Below are 18,836 nucleotides of genomic sequence, written 5' to 3' on the forward strand. Positions count from 1 at the left end.
GGGCTTTAGTTATTAATAATAATAATAATATATCATTAGGAGTTCATCAATTGTAACAAATGTTCCACACTTATGCAAAATGTTGTAGTGGGAGAAACTGGGTTGAGGGTAAGGGGTTATGCGCAAACTGTATTTTCTACTCAAGTTTTCTACTGAAAAAAAAAAAGGTTACTAATTAAAAAAGAAACTGAAGGGTGGAAACAAATGCATGGAATAGTCAAACAAAATATTTCCTTCTTTCTTTAAAAGAACATAATTTTGCATACTTCCATGACTAGATTAAAAACAAGACTTAATTATTTTCTCAGGAGCAAGAATCTGGAATAAAATTATGGCAATAGGACTCGAGCCTGAATACAACAAAAAAACATGGAATTCTTCATCAGTTTCCTTCAAACTTGGAAAACGATTAAGCAAAGAAAAATCAACAAAAAGAACTAAGTAATGCTCTTACAGTATTCCTGAATCAACAAATATGACAAAGAACTATGAGCAACTGAAATTGCTGTCTTGGGAGAGCCTGGGTGGCTCAGTCAGTTAAGTGTCAGACTCTTGATTTTGGCTCAGGTCATGATCTCCTGGTTCATGAGTTCGAATCCCGCATCTGGCTCTGTGCTGATGGTGCAAACCTTGCTTGGGATTCTCTCTCCTCCTCTCTCTGTGCCCCTTCCTACCCATGCACGCTCTCTCTCTCAAAATAAATAAATAAGCACTTAAAAAGAAATTGCTTTCTTAGAAGTCTGAGAAGTAACCTAGGATCTTACAACGGTGAGGATTCTCCTCTGGTATTTCTCCAAGGGTCCCATTAAAACAGTTATATTACAAACATCTGTTGTTTATCTACTAAGATATTTCAGACATATTATAAAATTAGTACAACCATGAAGAACGTACCTGTTGCTTGATACAAATGATTTAATGAAAATAGCATCCACTAAATTCCGTGGTCAACTCAGCAAAATCCGGTGGTCGTTCAGGCCACCTTCACAAGTCCATTTCTGGCTCTGTGAGGCCTAATACAATTATTGCTTGTATCTATGTAGTTAATGATTACTATAAACTATTTCCTAAAATGTATCTAATTCATAATAGCTTAAGTTACATATTCAAAAACTATATTTAAAAGCTCTTTAAATACATCATTCCATTTCAGATTATGATATAATAGAAATTAAGAACCTGACTCCATTTTTGATACTCGGTTGCTTTCAAGCTCACTGTACAATTCAGCAACAGCCAGATGGTAAAGATGTGTAAGATTGGATATGGAGAAAGATGTGTAAGATTGGATATGGAGAGCTTCCATGCTCTCTCCAGGCCCTCCACTGCTCCCACAGCACATATTCACCAACCCAGAAGCTTTCCATACCCTGCCATTTTTGATTCTTTATGGAGCTTTCATCACATAGGCATGGCTGATTTAATCATTGGCCATTGGCTATTGAACTCAACCTCTAGCCCATCTCCCATCTTCCTGGTGGTTATGGGGCAGAACTGAGATTTCCAGCCAGCTAATCACTTGGCTGGTGCCTCTGGCAAACAGCCCCCATCTTCAGGTAAGTTCCAAGAGTCACCTCATCAACATAACAAAAGAGACCTTTTTTTTGCTCCTGTCACTTAGGAAATTCCCAGAAACTCTATGTCAGAAGCAGAGATGAAAACCAAATATATATTTTTTATTATAAATCACAATATCACAATTTTTCTATTCCTATTTGTTTTTATCTTTTTGCTTTTTTAGCTTAAAAGTTTTGTGGTCAGAGAAGTAGGGTTATGTTCACATCTTTTGTAGCCAGTAATAATAATGGCAAAAATTATGGCTGTGTTAGGAATATTCCGATTGGTTTTTCTAAGTAAGCTCTACGCTAAACATGGGGCTTGAACTTTTAACCCCGAGATCAAGAGTTGCATTAAGTGATGTTTATAATGAAATAACTTAAAATCAAAAACTAGTCTATGAAGGAGGAGATATTATGAACCCAGTCTTATAGCTAAGGTTTTGGCCAGCACATTAGGCAGTCTGACCTTCAAGACCCTCTTAATCTAGATCTCCTGATTCCCAGTTCTTTTTTCTCCTTGCCATATGGATATTTAATTTTATCAAAACATTTTACTCACGTACAACTTGACTGCATTCTTGACTGTATCCTTAATTCTTTATACAGTTATTCTCTAAGCAGTCTCTATCACCAAACTGGTTTTAAATTTAGAATAATGATGTCAACTGTTTGTGATTTCATTCGTTGTTCATATTTATAACTAAATCAGAAGGAACACTGGAGTTCTAATTAGATGCACACTGCTCAATATGCAAACATTCACAACAGTTGTCATAAAAAATCAGAAATTGAAAAAATTCCAACTAATTTACAGCTGTAAACATTGGCCCTAGTTGTCATCCAGGCTGCATATAAAATATTCATTGAATTTGTATTCAGTGCAAGGAATTCTAAATTTCACATGCCGTTATCACAAATTTAATCCAGATAATAAATATGAAAAGTACATTATAAAGCCTGCAAATTATAAAAAGTGAAGTCAAATGGGATTTAAGACAAAGACTTAAGTTTTTATATTTGTTTTTATTTTTGTTTTTTAATTGTAACTATTATTGTGTTGACTCTTAATTTCAGGAGTGGCTCAAAATCATAAGGCAAAATTAATTTCCAGGTTTTGAAAAAAAATTCTTTAGAATTTGCTTTCTTTGTTTTTTTAATTTTTTTTTCAACGTTTTTATTTATTTTTGGGACAGAGAGAGACAGAGCATGAACGGGGGAGGGGCAGAGAGAGGGGGAGACACAGAATAGGAAACAGGCTCCAGGCTCTGAGCCATCAGCACAGAGCCCGACGCGGGGCTCGAACTCACGGACCGCGAGATCGTGACCTGGCTGAAGTCGGACGCTCAACCGACTGCGCCACCCAGGCGCCCCTAGAATTTGCTTTCTGGTAATACTCAAAGCATCTCTAATATGCAATGCAAAATAATTAAGAGAAGTATTATTACACTTGAAACTAAGAGATAGAACCATCAAAAAATTAATTGAATAACAGGGTTCCTGGGTGGCTCAGTTGGTTAAGCATCTGACTTCCCCTCAGGTCATGATCTCATGGCTTGTGAGTTCGAGTCCCATAGTAAGCTCTGTGCAGACAGCTCTGAGCCTGGAGCCTACTTCGAGTTCTATGTCTCCCTCTCTCTGCCTCCCCCCTCTCACGCTGTCTCTCTCTCTCCTTCAACAATAAATAAACATTAAAAAAAATTCAAAGGGCACCTGGGTGGCTCAGTCAGTTAAGCCTCTGACTTCATCTCAGGTCATGATCTCAGTTTGAGAGTTCGAGCCCCGTGTCGGTCTCTGTGCTGAGAGCTCCGAGCCTGGAGCCTGCTTACGTTTCTGTGTCTCCCTCTCTCTCTGTATCCCTCCCCGACTTGTTCTCTCAACTTGTTCTCCCTTTTTGTACTCTCAAAAGTAAGTAAATAAACATTAAACATTTTTAAAAATTAAAAAATAATTAAATATCAAATATCATAATAGGGAGACAACAGTCTCATGAATATCCTCATGGTTTGAATACGACAACCCAGTAAACTGATGGGTTTTCACAAATATAGAAAACAATACACAAGTTTTGTTTTCAATAATCTTTTTATTCAATTCTGCACATGAAGTTTTATTTCAGAAAAAACAGTAATTTTTTTGCCATAATCTGAAATTCTGTCGGAAATATCCAAGAATGCCAAAGTTACACACACACACATATATAATATGTATATAATTTTATGCAATACACTGTGTAAGTTTCAGCAACATGTCATAAAAATATTTCATCGTTGGTTCCAATATTTTGGCAACCCATACCTTTCATTGTTTGCATTAGCTTCTTATCCATATTCAAAGGGAAAAAATCAGGCAGAATAAGTGGCATGGTATAAATCCTGTGTTTTTTTTTAAAAATATATCTTTTGGTGATTACAATTGTGAGATTGAGATTGGAAAGGCAAATGTGAGACTTAATATGAAACTGTGAAACCACTAGAGATCAGTATGTGCAGCATATTAACTAGACACAGAAAGTGGTCACATTAAATGATTTCTCCACTTAGGAGTTTCATGGGAAGAGAGAGCATTACAAGGCTCCTTCCAGAACCGCAGACTTGGTAAACACATGCTCCTGCTCACCCCTGAGGTGCACTCTGGCATCTTTTTCTGAAATTTTGCGATACCCCGAACAGTACACCATTAACTGGTAACAGTAAATATTTCCTTTCTTCAAAATGGTCATATGCAATTTTTATCCTCTTTTCTCTGTGGTGTTCATTCGATGGATAATGTTTCCCAACCCAGAACCTTCTGTCTAATGCTTATCCTTCATATCTCAGTAGCGTATCATTTTGTTCCAGAATATATTTTGACCGGTTTGATTAAATGGGTTAAATGTCATTAATGGGCATTTTTACGGCAATCATAGTTGTCATATGTTTAGAATTCCTCAAATTCTAAGCTTGGTGAAATTTTTGGTTTTAGGCATCTTTATGTCCCTAGTTCCTGACATATTGCATGACATAAACTCTCAATAAACATTAGTACACATTGGTCATTTATAGAACTCTTCTCATTTTATTCCCCTAAGAAGGCTTATTTCTCAGGTTATTCATATATAGTAGTGTGTGTTACAGGTAGAACTACTTTTAAGGAATTTCTAGAATATTTAATCTTAGTTCCATTTACCTAAAAAGATAGCAAGATACATTTATCCCTATTCTCTCTCAGATATTAAAAAATAAAATATTTAAAGATTATTTATATATTTAACTCTATATACTTCCCATCTTCATGTTTTGTGTGGGTGCTACAAGTTTATAAGCATGAGGTATAGTTGTAAAGCAATTTAAAAAGCTTATGAAAATGAAAAAAATGTTAACAAATTCATACAAGTAAATTAAAAATATAGATTTTAGGAATGCTGAGTTCTTCATGGATCTGTAAGACTCAACAGTTCCTTAAAAAACAAAACTAAACAAAGCAAAACAAAACAAAACACACAGCAGCTTGCTGAGGATCAAAATGTACCAGGGTCACTTTGAAACTTAAACCTGAATCATATCGATGAGCAATCCCCTTGCAAGATTCAGGACCCACCAGGAAACTTGGTATTTCATTGGTTTATCATAAGGTTTCAGGTTATAGCAATTATGCAAGATATTGGCAAGGTATATTTATGTAAGGCTTTATAGTAGTTAAAAGCACAAAATATAGCAGAAGGAAAAAAATAAATAAAAACAACACAAAACAAAATAACAGGCACACATCCAAGATATTTGAGACAGTTTCCAGACTCTTTCCTTAGTCAGGTAGGATACGGTTTGTCTCTAGATCATGAATCAGGATCTAGATATTTATATATAACATCTTGATATCAGGGAAGACCCAGTCTCATTCATGGAAGCGTCTTTTAAAACCCTCTGACTGTATGACCATACTCCATCACAGAGATCAAGAGACCAAAACAGGAAGCAGGTGCAAGCTATCATTCAGAATATTTTCTATATAAAACTGATTGTCCGGGTTTCATTCCTGCTGGAAGATATAGTGGAGAACTGTTTCTTTGACTTTTCAAGCTTCCAGAGCTTACATTCCTCAGCTTGTGTGTGTCCCACATTCTGTCAACCTCTGCTTCTACCATCACATCTCTTTCTCTGACCTTCCTGCCTCCATTTTATATACATCCTGTGCTCATGTTTCTTCTATCCAGATAACACAGGATAATCTCTCCCCATAAGCGTCCTTAACTTAATAACATTTGCCAAGTCCCTTATGCAATGGAAAGTAATATATTCACAGATTCCAGAGATTAAGAGGTGGGCATCTTTTGGGAAACTTCCACAGCTGGTTTTTAATTTGTGTGTTGAACATTGGAAGTTAGACAGCTCATATGCAAATTACATTTTCTGATTTTAAATCCCCACAGACTGCTGAGGCCATAACTGTCCTATAAATTCATTTATTGTACTTCTACTGCCAAGATCCCAGGCCATCTGCCTTCACCTATGTCTACTTCTCTCTGTAGGAACATGTTTAACACCATCTTGAATCTGTCTTCACAATCTGTTCCAACGTTCTCCCCTAGCAGTTTGTTCAAATATTTGCTGAGTTTGTGTCATCCATTTTTCTGAATCTATACTATCTGTCCAAACTTCTTGCCACCTCTTCCTTCTTCCTGAAATAACATTGGCAATGAGTCTTTTTCCTCAGAAGGATTTCTTTTTTTAGGGTTAGTTTAGCTTCTCCTGGGAATCCTAGATTCCTGTCAAGTTATGTTTTCAGTCTCTTTTATACTCTTTTAGGAAATGTTGGTTTATCCATCAAGTATGTGGTTTCATTGAGTGTTCATTGCTTAAATGTGGCTTAAATCTAGACTTTCAACACTGAAGTATTTAATTTCCTAGGATAGTGTCTTAAGTCTATAAGCCACTTATACACTTTAGATTGAGTTTGCCGAAGAGTTTACCATAGGTCACATCTGTGAACCCTGGGACTCTCAGTAATATAGCAAGTATGCTAGCCCTCCAAAGTAACTTGTAAGCTAACTTTGGTTTGAGTTGACGAAGGGTACTTTATTTTCCACCATTCACAATAAGTATGGTTGACAGCCATCAGGGCTCACAATACAAGTCAGATGCATAACAGATGGATATAATACATATCATATTCTGTAAATTTCTCCACAAATCATCTGTATGTTCTTACTCTGCATTGTGTGTCCTTGACGTTGGACAAACCATCTGCATATTTTTGAGAGGAAAATATGCAAACTTCCAAAGTTCTGTGTGACAACAAAGCAACATTATGATTATTCCAAGGGCTTACCTAAAGGTGTTATGGGTCATTTTTATACAACATTTAGATGAATCTAGATTGAATGTCCTTAAATACATCAAGACCCAACCTAGATCTTTACTTTTTAAAAATTTTTTTAAATGTTTATTTATTTCTGAGACAGAGAGAGAGCAAGCATGAGTGGGGGAGGGGCAGAGAGAGAGGGAGACACAGAATCCGAAGCAGGTTCCAGGCTCTGAGCTGTCAGCACAGAACCTGATGTGGGGCTTGAACTCACAAACTGCGAGATCATGACCTGAGCTGAAGTCGGTCGCTCAACCGACTGAGCCACCCAGGCGCCCCTAGATCTTTACTTTCATATGAAATAATAGTTTACATGAAGCAGTCACCCGATGGACACCTGTAAAAACTCATTTTCTCACTCTCTGCTTCGCAGGAGCTGCCAAGGCAATGCAATATTTTCTGTTTTGCTTTACCTTGTTATTGGCTCCCTGTCAATCAGCCATCAATTATCTTTCGTTCCATCTGTCCTTAATCTTCACCCATACCCTCACTTCTAGGGTATGATGGCTAAGCTAGCAAGACTAATGACCTAACGACTTGTAGTTATGGCAGCCATGTAAGTTGGGTCAATGTTTTCTCACTACCAGTTACTTGGAGTAATATTAGATAAGAACATGAGTATAGGACTGTTGCATCCACTGGTGGAAAGAGGCAGATTATACAAGTACCTAAAGGAATAATCTAGTATTCCTCAGAGGAATGATCATTCTCCTGAAAATTTTGGCAGAAATATTTAAAAGAATGGTCATGATGTCATGTTTAGCAATCAAGGTTTTTGTTTTTTTTTCAGGACTCATAAAATTAACACACGTTCTGGCACTACAATTTGCAGCAGAAAAAAAAAGAAGTAGAGTGCATGTAAGTTCTTCTGTCAACCCCCATTATCTCTTTCCTGTTCTCCCTGCAATATTTTATTTTATTTTATTTTATTTTATTTTATTTTATTTTTTTATTTTAATAATTTTTCAAGTTTATTTATTTTGAGAGAGGGAGAGAAAGAGAGAGAGAGAGAGAGAGAGAGAGCATGAGAAGGACAGAGACAGGGAAAGAGAGAGATTTCCAAGCAGGCTCTGCACTGTCAGTGCAGCGCCTGAGGCAGGTCTCAAACCCATGAACCTTGAGATCATGACCCAAATTGAAATCAAGGGTCCAGCGCTTTACTGAATGAGCCACCCAGGCACCCCTTCCCTACAATATTTTAACCATTGATCCGTTAGTGATCTTCTTACTTCCGCACACATTCATTCACTCAAGTGAGCCATCCCTTGAGTGTTTTACGAACCCTCAATTTGGCAAGCAGGTATTTTAGTCAACTATTACAATTTTAAATAATCTACCTTTTTGTGTATTCTAAAGTAAATGAGAAGTCCATTGTACCTGTTGCTGAATCTTTCACTGGTGTTATGGTGCACCTTCCGTAAAACGGTTCTGTGTATCAGTTGGTAGATTAGGAAGTCCAAATTAAAATAATGTTTTCAAATATTTTCAGCTAAAGACCCCTCCTAATATTAATGACACCTACTTCAGGTACAAGATATGAAAATCCAAATCCAGAGTAAGTACATATTTAGGTCAAGACCCGTGATCATCTACTTGGAATCCTGAGAATAAATAAATCTAACTGCTTTAGCCCATATCGGTTAGCCTGATCTTCTCAGTAAAGTGACGGTGGTATTTGCCTTAACAAAAAGGCCAACTGTCAGTCACACTCTTGTTTTCTGAAGAAGTGAGATAGGTCTTTTTCCACTACTTGTTGCATTGCTTGAATGACTTTGTCATCTCATCATGTCCACTTGAGAGGCCACTTCCAATGAAATTAAGAGCATGTCCACTTATTGGCTTTATTCCCCCTCTGAATTCGGTGGTGGTCTTTTTCTTCCTTTGCTAAATGATCATTTTTTTTTTCATAACATGTGTCATATGCTATGATTCCTTTTATCTTCCACTCATCTGAGGTCTATTTTCTGGACCATATTGTCAGTTTACTGGCTCTGTTCAGGATTAATATAAATGTATATCATCATCATAATCTTTATCACCATCACCACCACCACTGATATTGGGAACACAATTCTTTATTCTGCCCATTGAACAAATGTATTTTGTTCTTTACAAAGTGCAGCTATCCACCACATACAGTGCAGCTGTTTTTAGACTAAGTGTCAGTCCTCCACCCTTGAAATGTAAACTATGTGCTCTTTGGCAAACTTACATAACCAATGATATGCAGGATCCCATCTGGCAGTGGGATTAGGTGACTCCTCAGGATGATCTAATGTAGGACTCAAAGGTATGGCAAATATATCTTCATGTACACAATATGTACCTCCAGGAGTCCCCTGACACATGCCCTTGAACATGTGATGTTGTGTAGCATTCTCTGTTGGAATGCTGTTCTGACATATTCCGCGAGGCAATGGGTATTTCAGGTCTCCAAATGACTATATGTCTTCTCATAACAGTAACAGGTTTAATTAAAGCTCCTGACAATAGTTGTATTTCAGAGGGGACATATTTTGCAGCAGCCTCAAGTAACTTTCTAACAAAATCCTACCAGTCATTTATTGGTGGTGGTCAGGGTCTTATTCCAGAGGCTCCAGCCCATGTAAGTGCAAGTGGCTGTCATTTCTAATGTCGTTGAGCTCTGACAATATGTGGCTTCAAAGGAATTGATCGGGCAGTGGGCATTTGAAGCTCTAAGAAAGCCATTTTTGCTCAGAGTTCCATACCAAGTTAGACTGTAGGGTAAGCACATTTGTGAATATGGGGCTGAGAATGTTGCTAGTTGTGGATTGTGGTTTCTCCAGAGACCAAAAATCTAATCAGTCTTTGTGCTAATTGTTTTCCCTTGGATCTTTTAAAGAAAACAGTCTTTAATAAAAATGTGAAAGGTCTTTAGTACCAGTGGCCCAAGTAATGCATTCATCTTTTTTTTTTCTTTTTCAGTTGAGTCAAATATAAGTCTTTTATTATCATGTAGTGCTGATGAGGACGATAACTCAGATATTTCTGAGTTTAATGGTAATCATGCATTGTAATCTGTCCCACATGAATGCAATTTTTCTACTTTCTTCTGTAAAAAAAATCACTAAATAGATAGTAAAATGTAACAATTCTTCATGTATTCTTAATGTATGCTAGAATAACCTGTTCTTTTTATGTTTTGTAAGTAACAAATACAACGGTGACGAAAGAAAAATACCTCGGATGTGCCTCACTTTATACAAAAATTAACTTGAAAATTGATCATAGAAGAAAGAAAGAAAACATATAGGACATCTATAGGAAAAATATCTGCAAACCTGGAGATGGTGAAGGTTACTTAGCCAGGACACAAAAGCATTACATATAAATAATAATAATAGAAGAAAAATGAGCTTCATCAAGTTTACAAAGACCTAGGGGTGCCTGGGTGGCTCAGTCGGTTAAGTGTCCAAATTCTGCTCAGGTCATGATCTCGCAGTTCGTGAGTTCAAGCCCCGCGTCAGGCTCTGTGCTGACAGCTCAGAGCCTGGAGCCTGTTTCAGATTCTGTGCCTCCCTCTCTCTCTCTCTGACCCTCCCCCGTTCATGCTCTGTCTCTCTCTGTCTCAAAAATAAATAAACGTTAAAAAAAAAAAGTTTACAAAGACCTACATTTGGTTGTAATTTCTTTTCTTCTTTGCCGAAAAAGAAATGGCATACTTCAGAAATTAAGAGAAAGTATCTAGAAATATATTCCTTACTAAACACTTGAATATAGAATACAAAGAAAAGAGGAAAACTATCACAAATGAATGAGACAACATTCTAATAATGCAAAGAATAAAAGACTGAAACAGACAATTCACAACAGAAAATACATACATGGTAACTAAGCAGCTGAAACAATATTCAATATCATCAATCATCAAGGAAACAAATTAAAAAGCCCAAGATATCATCATCAGCCCACTAAAATGGCTTAAATAAAAGAAAAGCAATGCCAGATGTTGGTGAGAACGCAAAACAGCTGGAAAGCATTATGATGGAAAGATTGTAAATGGTATTTTCACCTTACAACCATAAGACAATTTCTTATCACATTAAACACACATCTACACTTTGAGCCAGAAATTTCACTACTAGGTATTCCTCTGAGAGAAATGAAAACATATGTACACACACACACACACACACACCTTTACACAAATGTTCACAGAATTTTTTTTTTAATTCCTGAAACTGTAAATAGGCCAAATAATGGTGCAGCCATTATTTCATCATATAATGAAATATGACTCAGCCAAAAAAAAAGAAAAAAGAAAACGAAAATAAGCCAAAAAACAAAACAGATTGCTTATAGCACAACATTGAAGAAGGCTTTGTAATCATTTTCTCCATAAAGCCAACCTTAGTTTCATAAAACTGTCTGGTCATATCTAACTCTATGCATCAGACTTAAATATGGCATTCCAAAATCTTGGCTATGCAACCAATTTTTCCGATTATGTTCTGTTCTAATGAAGGCAGATTATTATTAAATTCATGTAAATAACAGGGCACCTGAGTGGCTCAGTCAGTTGAGCGTCCCACTTTGGCTCAGGTCATGATCTCACTGTTCTTGAGTTTGAGCCCCACATGGGCTGTCTCCTTCTCTCTCTTCCCCTCCCCCTTCTCAAAAATAAAATAAGCACTAAAAATTTTTAAAATTTCATGTGAATAATTATATTGCCATAGAAATAAGAACACTGAATAAGAGTTTCCAAATCTGGAGGGATCCAGTAGGTAAAAAAATAAATATTTCACTGCTGCTTACAAAATTTAATAGTACAATCTACTAAATGGTAGCTGGTTATAGACAACTTACGAGAAACATAAAGAAGGGGATTCCTTTTGTCCTGGAAATTGAACATTAAACCCAGCAATGTTGGAAAGAAAGCAATAACCATACTTAATTAGTTCATTCATCCCATGCAATTAATTTTTGTTATGTTTCATTTTAGGATAGCAGTTTTATAGACACATCAGCTTCTCTACCAGTGTTCTGCAAATCCTTACTCAGTCCAGTGATGTAGTCTCAAAGTTATTATCATCAGAAGCCTGTACATCAGAGTACCTATTATAGTTCTTTCCATGAGTCTCTGAAACAGTCCCTTTTTGTTGAAAGGAAAGCGCTTTGACCTGTAGCTAAGTGCAAATATTTTCAGGTAGGAATCAGTAAAACAAAAACTATCTATAGATGACAAGAAACTTCAAATGCCATGGTTAAAGATCTAATGAGAGTTCATTTGAGAAGGAAATTTGGTTATTTTAGTGGCACACAATCTTTTAAAATAATAACCAGGCTTATGGCTGATACACTGCACCACACATCATGGACAGTGAGGTATTAACAAATTTCTAGGAAGTTTATATAATTTCTGAGATATTTATATTAATAGCATTTACCCATACAAATGTAACGTAGGAAAGGCTAAGTATCTCATTATTTTATAAGGCTTTTCACGCAACTCAACATATAAACTTAATTTTTTTTAACATCTCTCTATAGGTGAAAGAATGAATCATTTGGGATTTTTCCAAGGACCCTTTGGAAAACTGCAAGGTCAAGATCAAGGCTGCATCTAGGAGTTGCTTCTGTGAGAGAAAAAATGTCAAAAAAATATAAATGAAAACCATAATTCAATTAAAAATGAGAAATCTTGGTTCCCTGAAATAATCAAGGACATGAAACACAAAAAGAAAGTGTGACATTAATTTGGGGGAAATCCCCAGTCATTGTTGCTCTGTTATTTTCTCTTTTTTTTTTTCCTGGTATCTCATCAACCTATACTTTTGTAGTTATCTCAAGGTTTTTGGATATCAGATTTGTTTTAGCCTTTATTTTGTTTTTCAGTTTTGGAAGTTCAGAGATTTTTCTCAGCTATATCCCGTGTCCTAATAAGCCCATTAAAGGCATTCTTCATTTCTGTTGCAGTGTTTTTGATCCCTAGCTTTCAATTTTGATTCTTTCTTAGGTTGCCGTCTCTCTGCCTACATTATCCATCTGTTCATGAATGTTGTCTACTCTTCCATTATAGTTCTTAACATATTAATCATAGTTTTTGTTTGTTTTCATTTTTTAAAGTCCTAGTCTGATAATTCCAATATTCCTTCCATATTTGACTTGGGTTCTAATACTTGTCCAGTCTCTTTAAACTGTATTTTTGCAGGGCGCCTGGGTGGCTCAGTCGGTTAAGCGGCCGACTTCGGCTCAGGTCATGATCTCACGGTCCGTAAGTTCGAGCCCCACGTCGGGCTCTGTGCTGACAGCTCAGAGCCTGGAGCCTGTTTCAGATTCTGTGTCTCCCTCTCTCTGACCCTCCCCCGTTCATGCTCTGTCTCTCTCTGTCTCAAAAATAAATAAACGTTAAAAAAAATTAAAAAAAAAAAACTGTGTTTTTTGCCTGTTAGTGTGCCTTGTAGTTTTTTGTTGAAAGTAGACATAGTGTACTGGTTAGAACGGAGAAAACAGGCATCAGTAGAATATATTATTAGTACTCAAAGGTTTAGTACTTGTACCACGTTCAACTTTATTTCACTTAATCTATTGAATTTAGTTATTAAAATTATATTTTATATTAATAATATATTTAATCCCATGATTAAAATTGTGTTTTCAACAATAATTCAAACTTCAAATTAAGATAAGTCTTCAGAAAGCCTGATCAACTTTTGAGCTGTTATAACACTATGAAAAATTAATCTTCAAAAAAAGTGACTACAAATAGCTGTCTCTGTCATTTGAACTTCTTTATCTCTTCTAGTTAATTTCTGCCTTGCTTTAATACTGACATCACAACAGACCATTAAGCATTATTAGTAAGAAAAGACCTATGAGTGAGAAAATGGGACAGATTATTTTTTTACTGAATAATTAAGATTATTAGTTGACAGTACAAATTGCAGTTAGCTTTTTATGTTCCAGTAAGATAATAATTCAATAAACATGAAAAAGATGATTTGACATTTAATATGTTTGAAAACATTGATGTCAATGAAAACAATCAATTTTATTTGGTATTTTAGTGTAATTTTCCTGTTAGGTCTTCTACTCAGTATCATGCAAGGGCATGTTGTCTGAAATAAGCTAGAAGATTTAATCAGGGAAAAGTCACAGAAAGCTTTGCTTATCATTAACTTCTTAAGAAAACAGATATACACCAAGAACAGAGCTGGTAAAGCTAATGTTTCTAAATATTGCTCAATACGCCTGTATTTGCCATAATAATTCCTTGATATAAATATAAAGTCTTTACATAAAATATGTTGCTAAATATGTTAAATATATTTTCAAATCAACCTGATGTCATATGATTAACAATCTCTAAAACATGATTTCAGAAAACTAAAAAAAGAATATGAGTTAGAACACAGCTCTATTCTGACAAAGACAGCTTACTAAACAAATTTAAGACCCTTTCTGTAATGGCAGCTTAGGGAATGTTAATCAATTTCACTTTGGAGAAATTATTTATGAAGTGAAAACAATTATTTTAAAAAGTAAAATAACAAAGAAAGACATTAAAAATAATAACTGTGACAAATTTGTAAACTCCCAAAGGCAATCGAAACTTGGAAAGGATTCATGTAAAATATCTAGTTCATGAAGAAAGAATGGCGCTTGTGAGCTTTTGGGCTAGGAGGTGGAAGAGGAAATTAAAACTAATGGGATTTTTTTCTTCTTCTTCTTCTTTTTTTTTTTTTTTTTAGAGAGAGAGAGAGAGAAAGCAGGGGAGAGACAGAGACAGAGAGAGAATCCCAAGCAGAGCCCCATGTGCTGGATCCCAGGAACCACGAGATCACTACCTGAGCTGAAACCAAGAGTTGATTGCTCAAGTAAATGAGCCACCAGGTGTCCCCTAAATGGGAAATTTTGAAAGAGATCTTTAGACAGGGTAAAGAAAAACATTCTCTATGCATTCTGGAATGGAGAAGCCAGGATCCCAGTGAAAACTGAAAGCCTGGGAGACTTGAAAACTTGCTGTGGTTGCGCACGTCTTCTTTAATCCACATACACCTCAATTAGCAGAAAGCCTAATTGGCTTGAAGAGTTGGAGCACAGCGTTCAAAAATCGGTCTGACCCCTGAACCACAGAAGCGCAGGAACTGTCCCTAAGGAGACAAGATAGAGAGACATCAACAAACAATTGTACACATGGGGGATGTAAATTCAAAATTTTGAGTCCAGACACATCAATTGTGTCGGAAATAAGAATTGGGTTACCTTCAAAGAACAAAGCAGAATCTAAATTGTGGAATCACACTACAATTTATTATAAAGAAATGCCCAGTCTTCAGCAACGACAACAAAAATTACTAAATATATAAAGGAGTAAGAAAGTGTGGCACTTACTCTGAAAAAAAAAAAAATCAGTCTACATAAACGAACTTTAATTAGGCCCAGATGCTGAATTTAGCAAACAGTTCATAGTTTCTATAACGGTATTAAAATAATTAAAGTATTAAATGATGAAAATTAATGCACAAGTGGGAAAGCTCAACAAGAAAAGGCAATTAATCTTATAGAAAGTTTAAAGCTGAAAAGGACAGTAATGGATGTATTCATTAGAAGGGTGTTGGGGCGCCTGGGTGGCGCAGTAGGTTAAGCGTCCGACTTCAGCCAGGTCACGATCTCGCGGTCCGGGAGTTCGAGCCCCGCGTCGGGCTCTGGGCTGATGGCTCGGAGCCTGGAGCCTGTTTCCGATTCTGTGTCTCCCTCTCTCTCTGCCCCTCCCCCGTTCATGCTCTGTCTCTCTCTGTCCCCAAAATAAATAAACGTTGAAAAAAAAATTAAAAAAAAAAAAAAAAGAAGGGTGTAATAAAGATGGAGGATGACAGAATAAAGAATACTTTCTCCTTAGGAATAAAGATCACCTGCTGCATCGTAAGGTTTCAATACATCATTTATTGAAAGTATGGAAGATGAATAAAGACCCAAGGAATTTCATTGAGGTGGTACTGACTTGGTACTGACTTAGTAGACTTACGAGTTTTACTTAGGTTGTATATTCATTGTATGCAAATTCATGGGGGTGAAGATGTAACTAATGGTATTTGAGGACCACCACCAAGTACCTCCTTTGTTCTGTCATCTGTATAGAAAGAAAAAAGCGTTTTTGTTCTACCCTAAGCTCATCTACCATCCTCTCTTTAAAGGCAACCGATATTATCAGAGTCGTAGGTACGTGTGAAAATAATTCAATACAGGTACCTGCACCTAAGCTTTATTATTTTTTGACTTCACTGTGGCATAATTTACATAAAATAAAATCTTTTCATGTGAAGTGTTCAGTTTGATGAGTGTTTATACACACATGTAAAGAAGTATAGACACCACCATTTTCTAGTAGAACATGGCTGTCACCTTAGATTTGCCGTCAGGCTCTTATGCAGTCAATTCCTCCTCTGGTCCTTAGACTCCGGCAATGACTGACCAGATTTCTGTCAGTGTACTTATGCCCTCTAGATAATCATCTATAAATGAAATCATACAATACATAGCCTTTTGTGTCTGGTTTCTTTCATTTGTCATCATTTTTTAAAGGTGTATCCTTGTTATAGTGTTACCAGTAGTATGTTCCCCTTTGTGTTTTATTGCTGGGTAGTATTCCATGGTATGGATACACCATATTTTGTTTATTTATTTATCACTTGGACATGCGTGGATTATTTGTAGGAGGAGCTCTTACGAATACATTTTCTACGAGTATTTATTTACAAGTCTGTTTATGGATATACACTGTTATTTTTCTTGGTTATACGCATAACAGTAGAAATGCTTAGTCATCCAATAATTGCACATTTCAGTTAAAAAAGAAAAACCTGGGGGCGCCTGGGTGACTCAGTCGGTTAAGCGTCCGACTTCAGCTCAGGTCACGATCTCGCGGTCCGCGGGTTCGAGCCCCGCGTTGGGCTCTGGGCTGATGGCTCAGAGCCTGGAGCCTGCTTCCGATTCTGTGTCTCCCTCTCTCTCTACCCCTCCACCGTTCATGCTCTGTCTCTTTCTGTCTCAAAAATAAATAAACGTTAAAAAAAAATTAAAAAAAAAAAAAAGAAAAACCTGCTGACCTATTGACTGCACATTTTGCATCTGAATCAGTCAAATGGAAAAGACCAATATGGAAACTTAAAAAACAAAGCTACCCAACTTTCTGAGGTACTTCCTCATGGTTTATAGGATTTGTTCAGCTGGGAACCTGGAAATGGTGTCATCCGGGTATGACTGAAACAATATTGAAGGTTTACATCATTTTTGTGCATAGACTATTTTGATAGTGGCCTGAATTAAATGCTGCATGAATCAAATTCAACAGATATGGTCCCATTCCATGTCAGTTAAATTGAGAGTGTTGTGTTCATGCGAAAAATTTCCAGAAGCCAAGATGGTGTAGCTATGGTGAAGGTAAGTATTGGAGGAAAGACAATTTTCTCTCTGTCGTTCACATTACCGCAGCAAGAGGCATTAACAGATGTATTCCAGACTATTTTCTTTTATTTATTTATTTATTTTTTAATTTTTTTTTTCAACGTTTATTTATTTTTGGGACAGAGAGAGACAGAGCATGAACGGGGGAGGGGCAGAGAGAGAGGGAGACACAGAATCGGAAACAGGCTCCAGGCTCTGAGCCATCAGCCCAGAGCCTGATGCGGGGCTCGAACTCACGGACTGCGAGATCGTGACCTGGCTGAAGTCGGATGCTTAACCGACTGCGCCACCCAGGCGCCCCCATTCCAGACTATTTTCAAAGCATATCTGTATCGCAAAGAGCCTTGGAAGATAGAGACAAAGCCTCTCAAAGGTACAAAGTCAGTTTTGTTTCCTAACCAGGCCAATGAAGATTATGTCTCTGTCCACGGTGTCATTTGAGCCGGTTGGCCAGCAGCACGTTTATATGATTGGAGATTCGTTAAACACGGACTTTCTCAGCTGTAACATAAACCCAATGTGTGCAAGGCATCAACCTGTACAACCTCACATCAACCCCAGGATACTTGAGGGCACGGAGAATGGATGCAAACGTGTAACTTGAGCTGTCTACTGTGCTCTGAGGAAAAATGCCTTTTTTCTCTGATCCAGGAGTGAATGTCTTCTGTCACCATCTGTAAACTGGTGGCGCAATAAACTTACTAGCCTACACGTAAGGTACATTCTCAGCCCTTCTTGGTTCTTGACATCATGATCTCATGGGGCTTGCCTTCCAGCTTAGGGAGACAGATACTTAGTACAGGTACACAGATATTAGCCTTCAGGTGATAGAGCACTATGAAAACGTGCAATGCTTGGAAGGACAACAGAATGGTGATGAGTGCTATTTTATATGAAGTGCTCCAACATTAACCAGAGGTTTAGAGGAAATGAGAGTGTGAGTTAAGAGAACATTCCAAACAGATGGCTGCTTCTTTATGTAAATCCCCAAATTGCGTTAGTTGGAAATATTTTGCAGCAGTTGGATTTTTTGAATCATACGCAAGTATTTGCGTTCTCCAAAACGCCCTAAAATTAAACTTAGTTGAAAAAAAAAATAAAACAGGTGGAAAAAGTTAATTGAAAACGGCTTAGTGGAGGTACAGCTAAGACATAACCATTCTAGATGACCACTTAAAGACATCCATGCAAAAAAACAAGCAAGTTGATTTTGGCGTTGTGAAAAAAAACAGTGTGCTGATTAATATATTTTTTTCGTTTTCATTATGTAAGATTGCTACACTCATACAAGACACACTCCCCTCTTCATGAGGAAAAAATCACATATGTTGAAACGAAACTAAAAAAGAAGAAATAAAACTCAGTGAGAGTATGTTTTCTATGTTCTGTGGGGAAAAAGACTGAATAGTTGGATAAAATAATCTCTGATCCAAGAGGCATAGAAGCAACTGGATTACAAGTGTAAATTTCAGTACATTATCAGCATTCTGATATACAAAAGGTATTGCTAAG

This window comes from Lynx canadensis, chromosome C2 (assembly GCF_007474595.2).
Source record: "Lynx canadensis isolate LIC74 chromosome C2, mLynCan4.pri.v2, whole genome shotgun sequence".
Lineage (NCBI taxonomy): Eukaryota > Metazoa > Chordata > Mammalia > Carnivora > Felidae > Lynx > Lynx canadensis.